General features: G+C 36.4%; 1 pseudogene; it reads right to left on the bottom strand.

Annotated features, from left to right (window-relative positions):
- Positions 1-687: 687 nt before the first annotated feature.
- Positions 688-2,704, bottom strand: LOC101725850 (nibrin pseudogene; annotated as a pseudogene).
- Between the last annotated feature and the right edge of the window lie 16,316 nt (positions 2,705-19,020).

Below are 19,020 nucleotides of genomic sequence, written 5' to 3'. Positions count from 1 at the left end.
ACAGCTCACGTCTCAACCTCCTAAATAAATTCAAACTCCAGCTTCAAAATGTGTTATTTTTATTTTTTATTGTTTCCTTAGACCTAGACTCCCAGTAACGATTCTCATTTTTAATTCACAGTTCTTTCTGCCAAGTGATGATGTCCCTTTTCCAGAATTACATATGATGATTACATTGACATTTTGTTAAAATGATTATATTGTTCTTGTATTTCTGTGTTTGCATATTAGTAAACTTGATAAAGTTTCCAGTATGAACCATTTTAATATGGGGGAACCATTAATCATAATGAGTTTGAATCAGGGTTCCACAGCCTTTTGCACTCCATACCCAATTGTGTCTTGTGGTCTTTTTCTGTAGAAGAGCCTGTTCACGAAATGAGATGTGTGCAGGTAAGTGATGCCCCCTCCTCCTTCCACTGCTGCTGTTTGCTAACAGAGTTCTTTTTTTGTTGTTTTTTAGAGTTTTGTGCATTTTATTTAATAAATTTGGACCACAAAAACGTAAATCTTTTCCATGCACTGCATTCATGTATCGCAGCCTGAAGTAAATGCTTGCTGGGAAGCTTGCTTTCATAATTTCCTTTTCTTTTTTTTTTTTTTTTTTTTTTGGTACCAGGGACCGAACTTGGGACCTTGCACTTGTGAGGCAGGCGGTGACTCATAATTTCTTTTTAAAGTTCTCAGTTATCTTCTCCTTTTAACTTTAGGATTATACCTAAAGAGATCATCAGCAAGAGACTCTTCTTTTGCATGTTGCTGTTGTACCTCTGTTTCCTGTCTCAACCAGTCTTCTAATTCTGCATTGTTTCGAGCATGATGAGCTATTAGATCTGATCCTCCACTGATGTGCAGAAGTTTACCTGCTCCAGGAAAGGTGACCTTTTTGAATTTCTTGAAATTCGTCAGTTGATGACCGTGATCATTATTGATCCCACACGGATTTCTGTAAGTGGAGTTATTCACCACCAGTGATCTAAATTCAGTCATTAACAACTTTTTTGGAAGCATCTCACTGCTATCAGATATTTCTTTAGTTGACCACAGTGATTCTTTCTTAAGCTCACATTTCTTCCCAACTTCACTTTCTTGAGGTATTTTGTCACTTTCTAGTATTATTTTATCACAAAAATTGTTATTTTTTTCTATATCCAATCTTGACTTTTTTATAATGTCGATGTCTTCTTGCTTTTCAACTTTCACTTCAGTTTCTGACTCTGGTCTTATGTTCTTGACTAACTGCTCCAATAGTTCAGCTTCTATGCCCAAATCAATTTCTTTTCTTTTTCTCTCTTTTTTTTTTTTTTTTTTGATCTTAGAATATTTGTAGAAACAGATTTACTGTCAGAGTTTTTCACACTGGATTTTAAATCTTCATCATCTGTAAATAAGTTTTCTGATTTTGTGTCCATAGGTTCATTCTGAGATAGATTTTGCTCTTTGTTTTTCCATTGTGTGGTTACAGCAGGTTGTGTTTGCTCTAAAAGAGAAGAAGACATTTCTATTCTTGGTGATTTGGATGAAGACATTTCTTGGTTTTCTTCACCTCTTTCCCTTTTGGGGGGGAGATGGCTGAAGGTAGTTTCTAATGGTATTTGACTGTTGCTGCTGAGAAGCACGATCTCTACTTTTATTTACACTTGAGAATTTAGTTGGTGAAAGCTGATAATTTGGGGTATTTTCCCTAACCAGAGTATTTGATGCTATGATATTATTGGAGCTTGTTTTGAGGGCTTCTTTTCTTTGTGAAGATGATCCATGTTTTCATTGTGTTTTGGAGATTTTTATTTCTTTTGGCTTTTCACTCAGATACATACGTGTTTGTGGCTGGTCCAATTCCGTGTCAGCTACATATGTTGCAGTGTTCTCAGGAGCACTTGACATGAGTTTTTCACCAACTGACCAGTCTTGTGAAAGGTTTGGCCCTAGAGTCTTTGTCTCTAATCCTGTGCTGGGCTGGCCCTGAGGATCACAATAATTCTCTGTAGCCATGATATAACTGCCAATCCAATTTCTGCTTCAGGAATAGGTCTAAGACCCTGCCTTTGGAGTATATCCATAATTGAGTGAATCCATTTTTTCTGGGAGTTGGAAATTAAGATCTGTGTATTTGTTATTCCTATGTCAACAACACAAGTTCCAGGAGCTGAAAAAAAAACTATCTTCTTCATTTTCTTCAGTTATCAACCTAGCTTCTCCACCTCCAAAAACAACTGCTGAACTTAATTTCTTATGCTGTTTGGCATTTAAAAATACAAATGTTTTTCCTCTGAAGATTTGTTTTCTTTCCTGCCATCCTGACAGATCAATATTTTTACTTTCAATGGCTGGTTCATCAACAAGTGGGTAAAAGCTTTCAATTTGTGGAGCCTGTTTCCTGGACTGAACTGCTTTAACCAACTTAGTAAAATATTCTGGCTTTACAATTGGATGTTCACAAATGAGTGCATACATTGTTTTAATGGTAACTTTAACTGATACCATAACAAGGTCAGTATATTCTTCTATCCAGTTGTTTACTGTAAGTCCTCCAACTTGTAATATAGCTTGATTTAAAGCAGTTTTCCCAGAGACATCCAAACAAGAGGAGCATGCAATCAAAGGCTCATTCTACTCTGAATTTACTTTCAAACACTCCAAAGGTAACTCTATGCCCTGTATTCAAACTTCGAGAAAGGTCATTCTGCATTTTTCGTCATTAACAAAGGTACAAAAAAAAAAAAAAAACACAAAGGTAACATGCTTAGAATTATCTTTTATTGTTAAAGTAGAAATTTCACCTGTTTGCTGCTTTTCCTCTTTGAATCTTGAATGTGACATTGTAAATACTATTCCAACAAGAATAAGCTTTGGTTAGAGTTTCTGTCTTATAGTAAAGTTTACTTTCTGTGTAGAAATTTCAATCATGTTTTTCTATGCCAAGTTAGTTACAGAACAGTTAGCAGTTAACACAGCATGATTTCGACTGATGGACAGATCATCGTCAATTAAAATGGCACAGTTTTTCCTTCCAACAACAAACTCAACACCAGTCAGAAGTATATATGGTTCTCGAGCTGGGCCTGTGACAGGTAGCAGCTTCCACATGGGTCTGGCTTTTCAGTACCTGTGTGGCCCCAGCTTCTGCTAACACAGTTCTTTTACAAAGCAGTTATTGTGAGGATGGACAGGCAGCTCCTGGCACACGTAACCTGGGCTAACGCCTGCTGGCTCATCCTACCATCCCATGGGGCTGTAGCAAGTCTCAGAGACGGACCGAGCCTCAGTTTCCACAGAAGTAGTTACTGACCTGACCACTTAAATTTCCTGACTAGATTTCACATACAAGTTTTTACAAAATATTTGTTTGTAATCTCATCAATGAAAAACTCTCCTCTGATGATTCTACAGTTAAGTACAATTATTAAGTACAATTCATATCGAATACCAGGAGGCAAATATTTTCAGAGGGAAATATTTCCTACCAAACCTTTCTGTGATTAAATATCTAGTTAAGTGTAACCATTCTGTAGCAACATCATTGTATACAATGAGTATATTATGAAGTTAAAAAACACAATGCGATCATTTTGTAGACCTAAACACAGAAGGGATGTGCCATGTTGTGCAATACAGTTAGTAGTTGCCTAAGCTTTATCGCTCTCTCCTTACACTCACCACATTCCTGTAAATATTCTTCACCACTCTTGCTGCAGCACCACGTGTGTGATTCATAGAGATGTCCATGTTCATATCTTTCAGTACTTTTCTGGAATATCTGGCCCATCCTGTGTTTCTGATTAGAAATCAAGCACTTCTTTTTTGTTGAATGTTTCTCCTCCTTTCAGGCTCCTATTACATACAACCTGAAGGCTACTTCATTTTTGATGATTCATTGGTTTACTTTATAAACTTCCTATTCACTTTTGTTTAGATGTCTTAAAATCATAGAAACCTTTAATAGCCACTTTCTCAATCCTCTCTGTTACATTTCTCCTTAGAGAAAACTAAACGCTTAAACATAGTCTCCTATGCAAATACGCAAATGTGCAATAGATATAAAAGAATCACTCTTTAGTTAGATAGGTATACGATTTTTATAACCAATTTTATGTCACTAAGAATATTATACATATATAGGTATTAGATGATACACAGAGGTCTATATAGATGTCTATATGCAGAGAGAGAGAGAGCGATTGAGATTCATGTGGAATAGACTCAGGCTATATGATAATGTCCAGTATGTTTGTCTCAGGGATAATAATTTTTGCTGCAAATATACTAAACAATCCATACATACATGTTCACACTTTTTGAAAATATAAGTCACTTGGGTAAAAATATAAACGTAAAGAATCAATAAGCTTAGAGGATAATATCATTCTAACAAAATGCTTGTTGCGATATATTTGATGAGTTTCTTAGCTTTTTCACAATGGTTTTGCCCCTGTGTAAAATTTGAATAATCATATCAGATTTCCCAACCTTTCAAAGATTGTTTTATGATTGGATTTAATAATAATGTATTGGGTTAAAACTACGTAATACGTACATAAAGTAATACATCCACCCAAAAAGTTGAAGGCTGATTTTCCACTCCAAAATTTACATTTCTCTAGAAGATATTTGTTATTATTGATTTCTTCATTTGAATTTTTTATTGACTAGATATGTCCTTTCTTATATTCATTCAAAAGGGTGAAAATAAACAATACACCAACACAAGAAAGAGATTTATTTGGTGGGGTAGTGAACATGGGAGTGCCCTGTACTCTGTAACTTACTGGGTGCACTTTGGGTTCAACTAGTTAGAGCTACATTAACCCGGGTACCCATGGAAGGCTGTCCTGAGAAGATTAAATGTCAGATGAGATGTGTAGTATCAGACAAAGATACATGGTAGAACAGTGCAGAATTCCATTGAAAAGCGCCTAGGTTATTGAACAAAGAGAAGTGTTTAGAAAAGCCAAGTGAGAACAACTTAGCCATACTTCCTGAAATATTGAAAGGGAAGAATGAGAACAGATTTGAATTGAAAAATTTTAGTTTAAGCAATTAGATAAAGAATAGTATCCCTCAATATGATTTAAAGGAAACAGAATGCACTTTAGAGCAGGAGAAGAATCCTATTTCAGGGAATGCTACACTTGACATATCTGTGAAAGACCCAAGGGGAGATAAATTTAGTAATCATCGATGCTATTTCAAACTTCAGAAAAGGATGGATTCTGTTAATATAGAAGGCGTTGTGCCCTAGATTTCTGGCACTTAAAACTAGTGTTTGTAGAGTATTGGAGAAGAAAAAACAGCAAGGTTAGAAGCAGTGGGACATGGAGTACAAAGAAAATTCAAAGACTGTGGTGTACTACTCAGCTATCACAGTAGGATACACTGAGGCACTTGTAGGAAATGGAGACTGTAATACTAAGTAAATAAGACACAAGTGGGTAAATATCACATGTTTTTTCTTAAATGAGAAAACACAAATATAAATAATTTAAAGAGTAAAATAAAGGAGATATGATAGAAAACAGGGAAGTAGATATTTGGAGATTGGAAGGGAATCTGGGGAAGTGCAAGAGGGGATTGTGGTGTGTGGAAGGAGGAAAAATGATGTAGATACCAACATGTACATGTTCTAATTATTCAAAATGAATGTAACTATTATCTACTACAAATGTATACTAATAAGTTTTAAAAGCTGAGCAGAAGAGGGGGAGTAGACACTATGAAGAGTTAGGCAAAATGCAAGACAGAGAAATATCCATTGGAAGCAGCAAGGAAATGTTCCTGATGGTTTGATCAGAGTCCTCGTGTACAGTGTGAAGTACAGACTGTGAGAAGCTACTCAAGTGCATGTTGGCATTGTACTACCTCCACTTCTTCTCCTGTCAGTTTTACTTTCTCCCATCCCATGCTGGTAACTGCAATAGTTACTGCCTAGAAATGGGGTGGTAACCAAAGAAGCAGAAGGTGCCAAGGAAGGGTATTCTTGAGAGGGGAAGTTATCAATGAAGTATGAATCAAGAATTGTTCTAGCTAGTGGATACAGTGAGAAGAATTGAGAATGACAAAGAGCATGGATGATCTTTCGTGGTGATTTCTATTTCTGTGATGTGTGCTTGTATTGTAACCATTTTGTAAACTTTTTAAATGACATCACTGGACAAGGAAAACACTTGAGTAACCTCACTGAGAAAGAGCCTGGTGTAGAAATGGGATGATGGTATGACCAAAGGAGAAACTGCTTCTACTGCAGTTGTGCCATGGACAGGGCCATAGGGATGCTTATAGGTTTAAGCATGAAAAATTGATGGTGATTCTAGCAGATTGATTTAAATTTCACAGCAAAATTTAAAACAATTTTAAACTTAAAAATAAATGTAATGACAATGGCTAGAAGAGATGGAAGAATGGCTTTTTGAGGTCTGAGAAGAAAAGAGACAGAATAAAAGTCTTTGTCTAGGAGACTGGGAACATAATCTAGTGTCCCATAATGAGTTGGTAATGAAGAAATTATGCTTTGTTCCAGTGACCTGGAGGGGAAACAAAGTTAGAAGGACACTGAAATAAGATCAGATATTATTATTCTTGTTTCTCTTCTATGAACAGTGGTGAGGATGTATATAGTAGTTCTCAACTACTTTGAAAAGTCACTTCAGGCTCATATCCTCCACATGTGGTTTGCTTACCCTCAATATGGAATTTAATCAGAGTATATTAGATCTGAACATGACCTTAAGTATCATTCTTTCCAACCACACATTCTATACACAAGAAAAACTAGGCCACTGGGAATTCTGTGATTTATACAAGTGTACAATTGAGTTGCTACATTCAAGACAGCCTCAGTCTCCTGGATTTTAGTTTTGTACAGAAAAATTCAAAATTATTTTGCTAGATGATTCTTCAATTTTAGAATCAACCACTCAATTATAGATTCTGGGATATTTTCTCTTTACTATAGTCACAGATCATGTAAGAAATGATCTGGGAAAGAAGAGAAACACTAGCAAAGAAATTATTGTCCAGAAATTTTATTTTTGTGGAAATAAAACTCAAATGTGGAAATGTCCTTTGAAATATTGAAAATCTACAAGTATATAAAAGCATTAGAATTCTGGGATCAACTATTTTGTTGCAATATAAAAAAGAATTGCAGGCTGCCCACCACCTGCTGTGACTTCTACTGGCTTCAGCCAGCATAGGAGTGACTCTAGGAGACTCAAAAGCTACGCAATGATTTGTGTTCATTGATCTTATTTTCTATACAAAATTTTTACTGAGAAGAGCAAAGCTGCCCCAGTGCAGAGGAGGTGAACCTCCCAGGCCACTGTACCACTGCACCCAGGACCAAGGAGGTGAGCTGCGCCTGTGGGCAACAACAGCACACATCCCATCACACCCCACACCCCACCCCCATTGAAATGGGAAGACACTTAAACAAGTTTCAAAACCAGACTTCCAGATCACCTAAAGCAACCCCAAAGGAAAACAAAAGGAAATGAGATGGAACAATCTGATACTGAAACACCTGGACTCCCTAAATTGGCAATAAAAGAGGATCTAGAAAAAATGAAATCAGAAATAATTTCTCAGGTATCAGCAGAGATTGTGCCTACAGTGCAAGACATGATTAATAAATCTAGACAAGACACAGATTAAAAAATAAAGGAGCTCAGGAACATGATGGAATTCCAACATAGGAAACAAATGGAATCCATAAAACACATGCAAACACATTTCCAGGAGATTAAATCTCCATTGAAAGTTTAAGCAGCAGGATGAACCAATGTGAGGACAGAATTTTAGTTGTAGAAGATAAGACTGCAATTAGTGACCAGGAAAACAAAAATTTCTTTAAAATAGTAAGGGCCCAGGAAAAATCAATCCAGCAGCTGCTAGACAATGAAAAAAAAAAAGAAAAATATAAGACTGATCAGAGTCAAGGAAGAAACAGGAGAGAGTGCAGATGACATTAACAAACTGTTCACAGAAGTGATGGCAGAAAATTTCGCAAGCAGGGGAAAGGAACTTAACATAAAGGTAAGTGAGGCATATAGGACTCCAAATAGCCTTGATCAAGAAAATCTACACATAGGAATATAGGAGTTAAGATTCCAGAAACACAAAGAAGAACAAAATGCTACAAGCAGTGAGAGAAAAGAAACAAATCACATACAAAGGAAAGCCCATCAGAATCAAAGCAGACTTTTCAATGAAAACCCTCAGGGCAAGAAGAGCTTGGAGCAATGTATTTCAAGCCATGAAGGAAAACAACCTCCAACCGAGACTGACACACCCTGCAAAACTATCTTTCAAAATTGATGGAGAAATAAGATACTTTCATGACAAAGAGCACCTTAGGAACATCATGAATACCAAACCAGCACTCCAAAAATTTTAGACAGTATCCTACAAAAAGACAACAAAGATCACAACCCCAGGAAGCCCAGCAGAATACATCCAAGGGGAATGACAAGAAATTGACTGCAAAGGGGGAGAATCCAACAAAAAGAAAAAGTCATGACAATGATAAGTAATTATGCATGCATCATTTATAACCATCAATGTTAATGGCCTCAATTCATGAATCAAAAGAAATAGACTGGCAGAATGAGTCAAGAAGCAAGATCCAATAATATGCAGCATGCAAGAAACACACTTAATTCAAAAAGAAACTCATAGACTGAAAGTTAAAGGGTGGAAAACAATACTCCATGAGACAGGAACTCGCAAAAAAGCATGTATAGCTATACTCTTTGCAGATCAAGTGGATTTCAAACCAACACTGATTAAGTGAGACAAAGAAGGACACTATATCTGTGGAAAGGGAACAATCCAAGAGAAAGACATGAAAATCATAAACATATATGCTCCAAATACTAGGGCACCCAACTATATAAAACAAATACCAACCGGCATGAAAAGACATATATGCACTAATACAATTGTAGTGGGGGACCTCAATACCCCACTGTCACAAATAGATAGATCAACTAGACTAAAAATAAGTAATGAAATACTAGAACTCAATCGAACTCTTGAACAAATGAACTTAACAGATGTTTACAGAGTCCTCCACCCCACAAAATCAGAATACACATTCTTCTCAGCTGCACATGGGTCATTCTCCAAAATAGACCACATACTCACACATAGAACATGTTTAAATAAGTGGAAAGGAATTGAAATTATCCCCTCTATATTATCAAACCATAGTGAGATGAAGTTGGAGATCAATAGCAAAAGAAACTGCAAAAATTTCAAAAACGCATGAAAATTGAACAACACACTTCTGAATAACCAATGAGTCACAGAGGTAATTAAAGAAAAAATCAGACAGTTCCAAGAATTAAATGACAATGACAATACAACATATCAGAATCCATGGGACACAATGAGAGCAATCTTATGAGGGAAGTTCATACCAGTGACTACACATATTAGGAAAACAGAGTGAGCCCAAATAAACAACCTGGTGCTAAACCTCAAGCTTCTAGAAAAATAATAGCAAGAGAAACCCAAAGCTCATGCAAGGGAGGAAATTATAAAGATCAGAGGAGAAATCAATGCAATGGAGAATAAGAGAACAATACAAAACATCAATGAAGCCAAGAGTTGGTTCTTTGAAAAAATAAACAAAATTTAAAAACCCTTAGGCAACCTTATCAGAAAAAGGAAAGCAAAGGCCCAAATCCATCCATTTAGGAATGAAAAGGATGAAATTACAATGGACCCAGCAGAAATCCAGAGGATCATCAATACCTACTTCAAGAACCTGTATGCCAATAAGATGGAAAACACAGAAGAAATGGACAGATTCCTAGATACTTATGAATTACCAAAGTTGAACAAAGAAGACTTAAAAATTCTAAGTGACACAATATCAATCAGTGAAATTGAAAATGTAATTAAAAACTTACCAACTAATAAAAGCCCAGGTCCTGATGTCTTTACTGCTGAATTCTATGACACATTTAGAGAGGAACTACTGCCACTACTGTTTAAACTTCAATTACATTGAAAGGGAAGCCATACTCCTGAATTCATTCCTGGAAGCAAGCATCACCTTGACCCCCAAAGCAGAGAAAGACCCAACTGAAAAGGAGAACCATAGGTTAATCTCACTAATGAACATAGATGCAAAAATCCTTAATAAGATACTGGCAAATAGAATGCCGAAGATCATCAAGAAGATCATACACCCTAACCAAGTGGGATTCATCCCAAGGATGGAGGGATGGTTCAACATACACAAATCAATAAATGTAATACACTATATCAATAGAGCCAAGGACAAAAACCATATGATAATCTCAATATATGCATAAAAAGCATTTGATGAAACCCAACATGCATTTATGACAAAAATCCTACAAAAAATTAGAATAGATGGTCTCTTCCTCAACCTGATCAAAGCCATTTATAAAAGACCACAGCCGATATCATACTAAATGGTCAAAAGCTGAAATCCTTCACACTAAAATGAGGAACAAGAAAAGGATGCCCACTATCACTACTCCTGTGCAATATAGTTTTGGAGATATTAACCACAGCAATTAGAAAAGAGAAAGAAATAGAAGGAATAGAGATAGGAAATGAAGAATTCAAATTGTCATTATTTGCAGATGACATGATGCTTTATATAGAAGACTCTAAGAACTCCACCAAAAGTCTTCTAGACTTAATAGCCAAATTCAATAAAGTAGCTGGATATAAGGTCAACACACAAAAATCAACAGCTTTCCTCTACACAAACACTAGACTCACTGAGAGAGAAATAGGGCTAAAATTCCTTTCACAACAGCATCCAAAAAACTGAAATACTCAGGAATTAACCTAACAAAAGTAATCAAAGGTCTTTTCTTTGAAAACTATAGCACTCTGAAAAGAGAGATTGAAAAGGATATCTGAAAATGGAAAGATATCCCTTGCTTCTGGGTAGGAAGAATCAACATAGTGAAAATGTCCATACTTCCAAAACTGCTATATAGATTCAATGCAATTCCAATTGAAATTCCAGCGGCATACTTCATGGGCCTTGAGAAAGTAATCCAAAAATTCATTTGGAACAAGAAGAGACCTAGAATAGCAAAAGCAATCCTAGGTAACAGAGACATGGCAGGGGGTATCACAATCCCTAACTTGAAACTATATTACAAAGCTACTGTGATCAAAACAGCAAGGTACTGGCAAAAAAACAGACTTGAGGACCATTTGAACACATTAGAAGATGCAGAAACAACTGCAGACACCCTCAGCCACCTCATCTTTGAAAAAGGAGCCAAATACCCACACTGGAGGAAGAAAGCCTCTTTAATAAATGGTGCTGGAAAAATTGTCATGCATTAAAACTAGACCTGTATCTCTCAACATGCACTAAATTAAAATCAAAATGAATTAAAGATCTAAATATTAAAACAGAAATGCTGAACCAGTTGGAACAGAGGTTAGGTAGAACCTTTGAAGACATTGGTGTAGGAAAATATTTTTTTAACAAAACCCCAGTTGCCTGTGAACTAGCGCAAACAATCATCACATGGGATCTCTTCTTATCAAAAAGCTTCTGCACAGCATGACAACCTAGTAACAGTGTGAAGAGACAACCCAAAATGTGGAAAAAATTTTTCACCTGCTGTTCCTCAGAAAAAGCTCTACTATCTAGAATCTACAAAGAACTTAAAAAAAATCAGACCTCCCAAATTTAAAGACACAATCCAAAAATCAGCCTCTGAAATGAACAGACATTTCTCAGACAAAGAAGTAGAAATAGCAAATAAACATATGAAAAAATGTTCAACATCACGGGTCGTTTGAGAGATGTAAATGAAAACAACACTGAGATTACACCTCACTCCAGAAAGAATAGCTGCTATCATGAAATCTACCAATAACAAATGCTGATGGGGCAGTGGGGAAAAAGGAACACTGCTCCACTGCTGGTGGGAGTGTAGACTGGTGCCACCACTGTGGAAATCAGTATGGAGATACCTCAAAGTACTAGGACTGGAAGTCCCATTTGACTCAGCTCTTCCCTTGCTGGATATCTTCCCCAAAGAATTAAAAGAATCATACCACAGTGATATATGTGTGCCCATGTTCATAGCAGCACATTTTGTAATAGCTAAAACTTGGAAACACCCCAAGTGTCCAGCAACTGAAGACTGGATAATGAACATTTGTTGTTGTTTTTTTATAAAATGGAGCACTACTCAGCCATAAAAAATGTGAAATTAGAGATATTTATAGCTAAATGGATGCAGATTAAGGCCATACTCTTAGGTGAAATAAATAGGACACACATGTGTAAATACTGAATAGTTTCTCTAGTGTGAGAAACTGAAAGTGTAAATAAGGACTAAAATGTATAATAGGTAATTTGAAATAGGAAGAAAAGTGGCAAAGGGTAAGGGGAAGTGGAAGTGGTGGGGAAAGGAAAGAAGGGAATGGAATTAATATGAGAAAATGAAAAAATGGAAACAAAGTCTTTGTAAATAGGGAGGGATGGAGGAGTTGAAGGGAGGGCAGGGGAAGGGGGGGAAATAAGAACCAAGAGAGATTATGCAAAGGTGGAAATTTCCAATGATGAATGCCATTATATAGTGTACCTAAAATGTACCAATAAAATTAATTTTAAAAAGGTGCATTTCTCTTCTTACCCTCATATATAGATTTATAACCTTCTCCATACAGACAATTCTAAATATTTTTTTGAGAAACTGAAATAATGTATATGAATTTGGGTTAAATGTATCTACACTATTGGGAAATCTATTTAACGTTAGTTTCAATCAACTTCCATTTTTATGCACTTACACTGTCTATGCTCACCATTTTAAAGTTTCCAATGCACTCAGTGGGAACAGATACGAAATTAAAGAGTTTCATTTGTGAAAATTGCATTTGAAATTCCAAATAAAGAAAATCTTTTATGTTTGTATCAGAGGATTTCTAAACATATTTAATTGTGACATGATTTATATAAAGCAAGAACAATATCAAGAAATGTCTACTTTTTAAAATACAAAACCATACTGCAAAAATGAATAGACCCTGAAAATCAGCTTCACAAAGTAATAGTATGATAAGAATAGTTTCAACTCCCAGAACTATAACCTCCAATATGTAATGCTTCCTTCTCCTTTTGCTTATGATTTCTTCTGTAATTAATTAGGCATTTCATGGACCTATGCGTGGGACAGAGTAGCTGTGCCTCCTCTATCATATTAAAAACAGCCCAGGTGCAGGGTGAGGAACCTGCGAGGCTTGGAGCCCCTGCTCTGTCCCAGGTCTCCACACAAAGCAATCAGCTTAGCCACATGGGCACCTGCAGGGCCCAGTCCCCCACCCCGGCCCCTGGCCTCCTGGCTCTGCCGCTACCTGGTTCCACAGGACAGAGGCACAGGGAGTCATAAAGTCCCTTTTCCTGAGCTCCACAAGATAGAGCAGAAGTGAGCAACAGAGAGAGGGCCTCTCTCAGTCTCCTTGATGAAAATTGAAGCCCACTGGGAAAGTGAAGAGAATCTCTGCAATAAAGCCACACCAGACCACTATACTTGGTGAGTTGGAGGGATCATCACCTCCCATCAGAACCTGGACTATCTTCAGGGGAAAGGCAACTGGAACCTGCAGTAGAATCTTGCAGAGTTCAACCCTGCAGGAGGACAGGGAGCTTAACTTGGGACTAGCAGCGAGAAATCTGCCTGAATCTCACAGGTCTGCTAATGGCTTGCTGAGACTCATTGACTTATATCTGCACAGGGCTGCCCATTTGTCTATTGTGATAGCAGAGACATACCCTGAAGGAGGCCCTTCATTTTTATTTTTTGTTACTTGCAAAAAAAGTTTTTCTCTTGTTTTTAATTCTTAGTTTTTTTTTACAGTCTTTTCAAATTTTGATTTTTCTCTTCTCTTTTTTCTTTCTTTTCTCCTCTCTCTCTCATTGTCTCTCTCTCTCTCTCTCTCATTGTCTCTCTCTCTCTCTCTCTCTCTCTCTCTCTCTCTCTCTCTCTTTCTCTCTCTCTCATTCTCTCGCTGTCCTACATTGTTCTTCATCTCCCTTTTTGTTCCTTTCTGGACTGAATTGGGATTTCTCTTTGATTTTTCTTTTCTTTTCTTTTTCCTTGTCTCCATTATCATTAGTTTTAAAGGAAAGGAAATACAGTATCTAGCCTCCCTATTGCTGTTAGGTGGTTCTGGTCACATCTTTGTTCTTTCATTCTGCCTTTTCCTCTTGTCTTCAACAGTTTCTTAGAGTTTGCATGATCTTCCTGTGTCTTCTGGCCTCACTGGTAACCTTTCCAGATCCTTCTACCTGTCTGTCCCTCACTCCTCAACTCCTTCTAACTCCACATCCCAAAGGGTAAATCTGCTATATTGAAGAGTTTATTCACTATAAACATATGTTGGGTCATTCCTTGATTTTAATTTAATTCACACAGTTAAATGTGATAGATTAATAACTACCACAAATTGTCATTTTCTAAGAAGTACTTGATGCTATTGTGGTGCTGATTGTATCACTTGGGTTAAGATGTTGTGATTGCCTTCCTGGTGTAATGAAAATGAGATAGCCTCAGAGCTATTAGAGACTCAAAACCTAAAGACTAGCTATATCTGGAAGACATCTCTGAAGGGCAATCATTCCATAAGGGTTCTAAACACAAGCAACAAAGATACTTACAATAAGCAATTTCAAAGTATCAACCCAGGAATTAAACCAAGAACAATACCAAAAACAAAATGAGAAGATATTTAAGAAAGGCACAAACTCAGGCTGCCACCCAACAAAAGGCAAATCCTGGGGGAGACGAAGTGGAAAAATCTGGTAATCAACTGCCTGGACACCCTGAACTGATATAGCAAAGGAAGTAACAAAACAGACGAATGAGGCTCTAGAAAAATTCAAAGCAGAAATAATCTCCCAGATAACTCCAGAGATAGTGAGCAGAGTGAAAGACATGATTACAGGCTCTAGAAGAGAAACAGATAAAAAAACAGATGATCTCAGAAACATGCTGGAAGCCATGAATGGCCAGCATAAGAAAGAAATGGAAACCATGACCTCCCAAAATAAGAAAGAAATGGAATCCATGAAACAGATTCAAACAGATATGCAGGAGATTACAAACTCCATTGAAAGCATACATAGCAGATTAAGGGAATCTGCAGATAGAATATCAGATATAGAAGACAGGATTGCTGTTAAGAACCATGAAAACACAGATTTCTTAAAAATAGTAAGGGATCATGAGAAATCAATCCAGCAGCTGCTAGATGATGAAAGGAAGAATAACAGAAGACTGATTAGAGTCCACGAAAAAATAGGAGAAAGTACAATTGACATTAAAAAAACTGTTCACCAAATTAATAGTTGAAAACTTCCCAGACAGAGGTGGAGAATTGGACATACAGATAAGTGAGGCATATAGGATTCCTACTAGCCAGGATCAAAGAATATCTACACCTAGATATATAAAAGTTAAGTTCCCAGAAACCCAACAGAAGAACCAAATCCTAAAGGCAATTAAAGAAAAGAAACAAATCGCCTACAAAGGACAACCGATCATAATCATGGCAGACTTCTCAACAAAAACCCTCAAATCAAGGAGAGCCTGGAGTGAAGTATTTCAAGCCCGAAAAGAAAGTAACTTCCAACCTAGACTGTTGTATCCTGCAAAATTATCTTTCAAAATCAATGGGGAAATTATATACTTCCATGGCAAAGAACACCTGAGAAATTTCATGAACACTAAACTAGCACTCCATACAATCCTAAGCAATATCCTAGAAAAAGACAAGGAAGGTCACAACTCCATAAGGCCCAACAGATGGAAGCCACCAGGCAAGGTAAGAAACTAAAGGGAAAAGGGGGAAAATATAAGAAATAAAAGAGCCAACAACAGTAAAAATCATGACAAGGACGAGTCAATATCTATCAATTATAACTATCAATATTAATGGTCTCAAATTACCAATCAAAAGAAATAGACTGACAGAATGGATTAAGAAGCAAAATCTAACAATACACTGTATACAAGAAACACACCTAACTCAAGAAAAAGTAGGGGTAGCAATCTTATTTGTAAACAAAATAGATTTCAAACCAAAACTAATTAAGAGAGACAAAGATGATCACTACATCCTTGTGAAGGGAACAATCCAAGAGGAAGAGATGATAATCCTACATATATATGCACCAAATACAAATGTCACCAACTGTACAAAACAAATATTAATGGACCTGAAAAACCAAATAAGCACTAATACAATTGTATTGGGGAACTTAATACCCAACTATCACAAAGAAACAGATCATCTAGACAAAAAATTAACAATGAAATTCTATAACTGAACCAAGCTATTGAACAAATGGACTTAATAGATGTTTACAGAGTGTTCCACCCCACAAAATCAGAATACATATTTTTTCAGCTGCACATGGGCCATTCTCCAAAATAGACCATATACTACCTCATAGGACATGTCTAAGTAAAGGTTAAAGAACTGAAATTACCCCCCATATATTATTAGACTATAGTGCAATAAAATTGGGGATCAATAACATAAGAAACCGCAAAACTCCCACAAACACATGGAAATTGAATAACACCTTCCTGAAAAACCGATGATTCACAGAGGAAATTAAGAAATTAGACAGTTTCTACAAGTAAATGATAATGCCAGTACAACATATAGGTATCTATTGGATACAATGAAAACAGTTCTACATGGGAAATTCTTAGCAGTGAATGCCCATATGAGAAAAACAGAGAGAAGTCATATAAATAACCTAATGAAGAACCTCAGGCTACTAGAAAAAGAAGAGTATAACAAACCCAAAGCTTGTACAAGAGAGGAAATTATAAAGATCAGAGCAGAAATCAATGCAATGGAGACTAAGAGAATGATACAAAAAATTAATGAATCAAAGAGTTGGTTTTTTGAAAGAATAAATAAAATAAACCTTTAGCCAACCTTATCAAAAAAAGGAAAGAAAAGGTTCAAATCCATGCAATTTAGAATGATAAAGGTAGAGTCACAACAGACCCAGCAGAAATCCAGAGGATCATCAATACCTACTTTGAGACCCTGTACTCTAATAAAAAGGAAAACACAGAAGAAATGGATAGATTCCTAGATACATAGAAATAGCCAAAGTTAAATGAAGAAGATATAGAAATTCTAAACACCCCAATTACAATGAGTGAAATTGAAAATGTAATAAAAAATTTACCAATAAAAAAAAGCCCAGGTGAAGCCCTTATGGCTTCACCACTGAATTCTATAAGACATTTAAAGAAGAACTATCACCATTACTCTTTAAACTCATCAAGGAAATTGAAAGGGAAACAAGGCTTCCAAATTCATTCCTGGAAGCAAGAGTTACTTTGATTCCAAAACCAAGGAAAGACCTAACCCAAAAAGAGAACTACAGACCAATCTCCGTAATGAACATAGTTGCAAAAATCCTCAACAAGATACTGTCAAACACAATACAGAGTGTCATCAAGAAGATCATACACCCTGACCAAGCTGGATTTATCCCAGGGATACAAGGATGTTTCAACATTCATAAATCAATAAATGTAATACGCTATATTAATAAAGTCAAGGACAAAAACCATATGACTATCTCATTAGAGGAAGAAAAGGCATTTGACAAAATCCAACACCCATTCACGATGAAAACCCTACAGACAATTGACATAGAAGGTATTTATCTCAACCTGATTAAGGCTATCTATGAAAAACCAACAGCCAACATCACACTAAAAGGTCAATAACTGAAAACTTTCATGCTAAAATCAGGAACAAGACAAGGATGTCCACCGTCACCACTCCTGTTTAGTATAGTTCTGGAAACATTAGCCACAGCAATTAGAAAAGAGAAAGAAACAAAAGGAATAAAGATAGGAAAGGAAGAAGTGAAACTGTCATTATTTGCTGATGATATGTTATTTTGCCTAGAAGATCCAAAAAACTCTGCCAAAAGACTTCTAGACTTAATTGATAGATTCAGTAGAGTAGTTAGATACAAGGTCAATACTCAAAAATCAATAGCCTTCTTATACACAAATAGCAGACTCACTGTGAGAGTAATTAGGGAAACAATTCCTTTTACAGTAGCATCCAAAAAAATGAAATATCTAGGAATCAATATAACAAAGGAAGCAAAAGGCCTCTACAGTGAAAACTACAGCATTCTGAAAAAGGAGATCAAGGAGGATAAAGAAAATGGAAAGACATCCCTTGTTCCTGGGTAGGAAGAACCAATACAGTGAAAATGGCCATACTTCCAAAAGTACTAAATATATTCAATGCAATGCCAATTGAAATTCCAAAAATATACTTCACAGAACTAGAGAAAACAATCCAAAAATTCATTTGGAACCAGAAGAGACCTAGAATAGCAAAAGCAATTTGAGGCAACAGAGATATGGCTGGGGGTATCACAATCCCCAACTTGAAACTATAATACAAAGCTACTGTGATAAAAACAGCATGGTACTGGCAAAGAAACAGACCCGAGGATCAGTGGAATAGATTAGAAGATGCGGAAACAATATCCGACATACTCAGCCACTTCATCTTTAACAAAGGAGCCAACCATCCTCATTGGAGGAAAGATAGCCTATTTAATAAATGGTGTTGGAAAAACTAGATTTCAACCTCCCAGAGATTAAAACTAGACCCACATCTATCACTATGCACTAAACTAAGATCAAAGTGGATTAAAGATCTAAATATCAAGACAGAAACACTAAACCTGCTGGAAGATAAGTTAGGTAGAACTCTTGAAGACGTTGGCATAGGAAAAGACATTTTGAACGAAACCTCAGTAGCAGGGGAGCTAGCACAAAAAATCAGCAACTGGGATCTCATCTTACTAAAAAGCTTCTGCACTGCAACAGAAACCACCAACAGAGCTAAGAGACAACCTACAATGTGGGAAAAAATTTTCACCAGCTGTACCTTAGACAAAGGACTACTAACTAGAATATATAAAGAACTGAAAAAAATCAGACCCCCTAA

This window comes from Heterocephalus glaber, unplaced genomic scaffold (genome assembly GCF_053883595.1).
Source record: "Heterocephalus glaber isolate CG9 unplaced genomic scaffold, H.glaber_assembly_v1.0 deba00001579, whole genome shotgun sequence".
NCBI lineage: Eukaryota > Metazoa > Chordata > Mammalia > Rodentia > Bathyergidae > Heterocephalus > Heterocephalus glaber.
The sequence above is the reverse complement of the archived record's forward strand: the minus strand, read 5'-3'. Positions and strand labels throughout refer to the sequence as shown.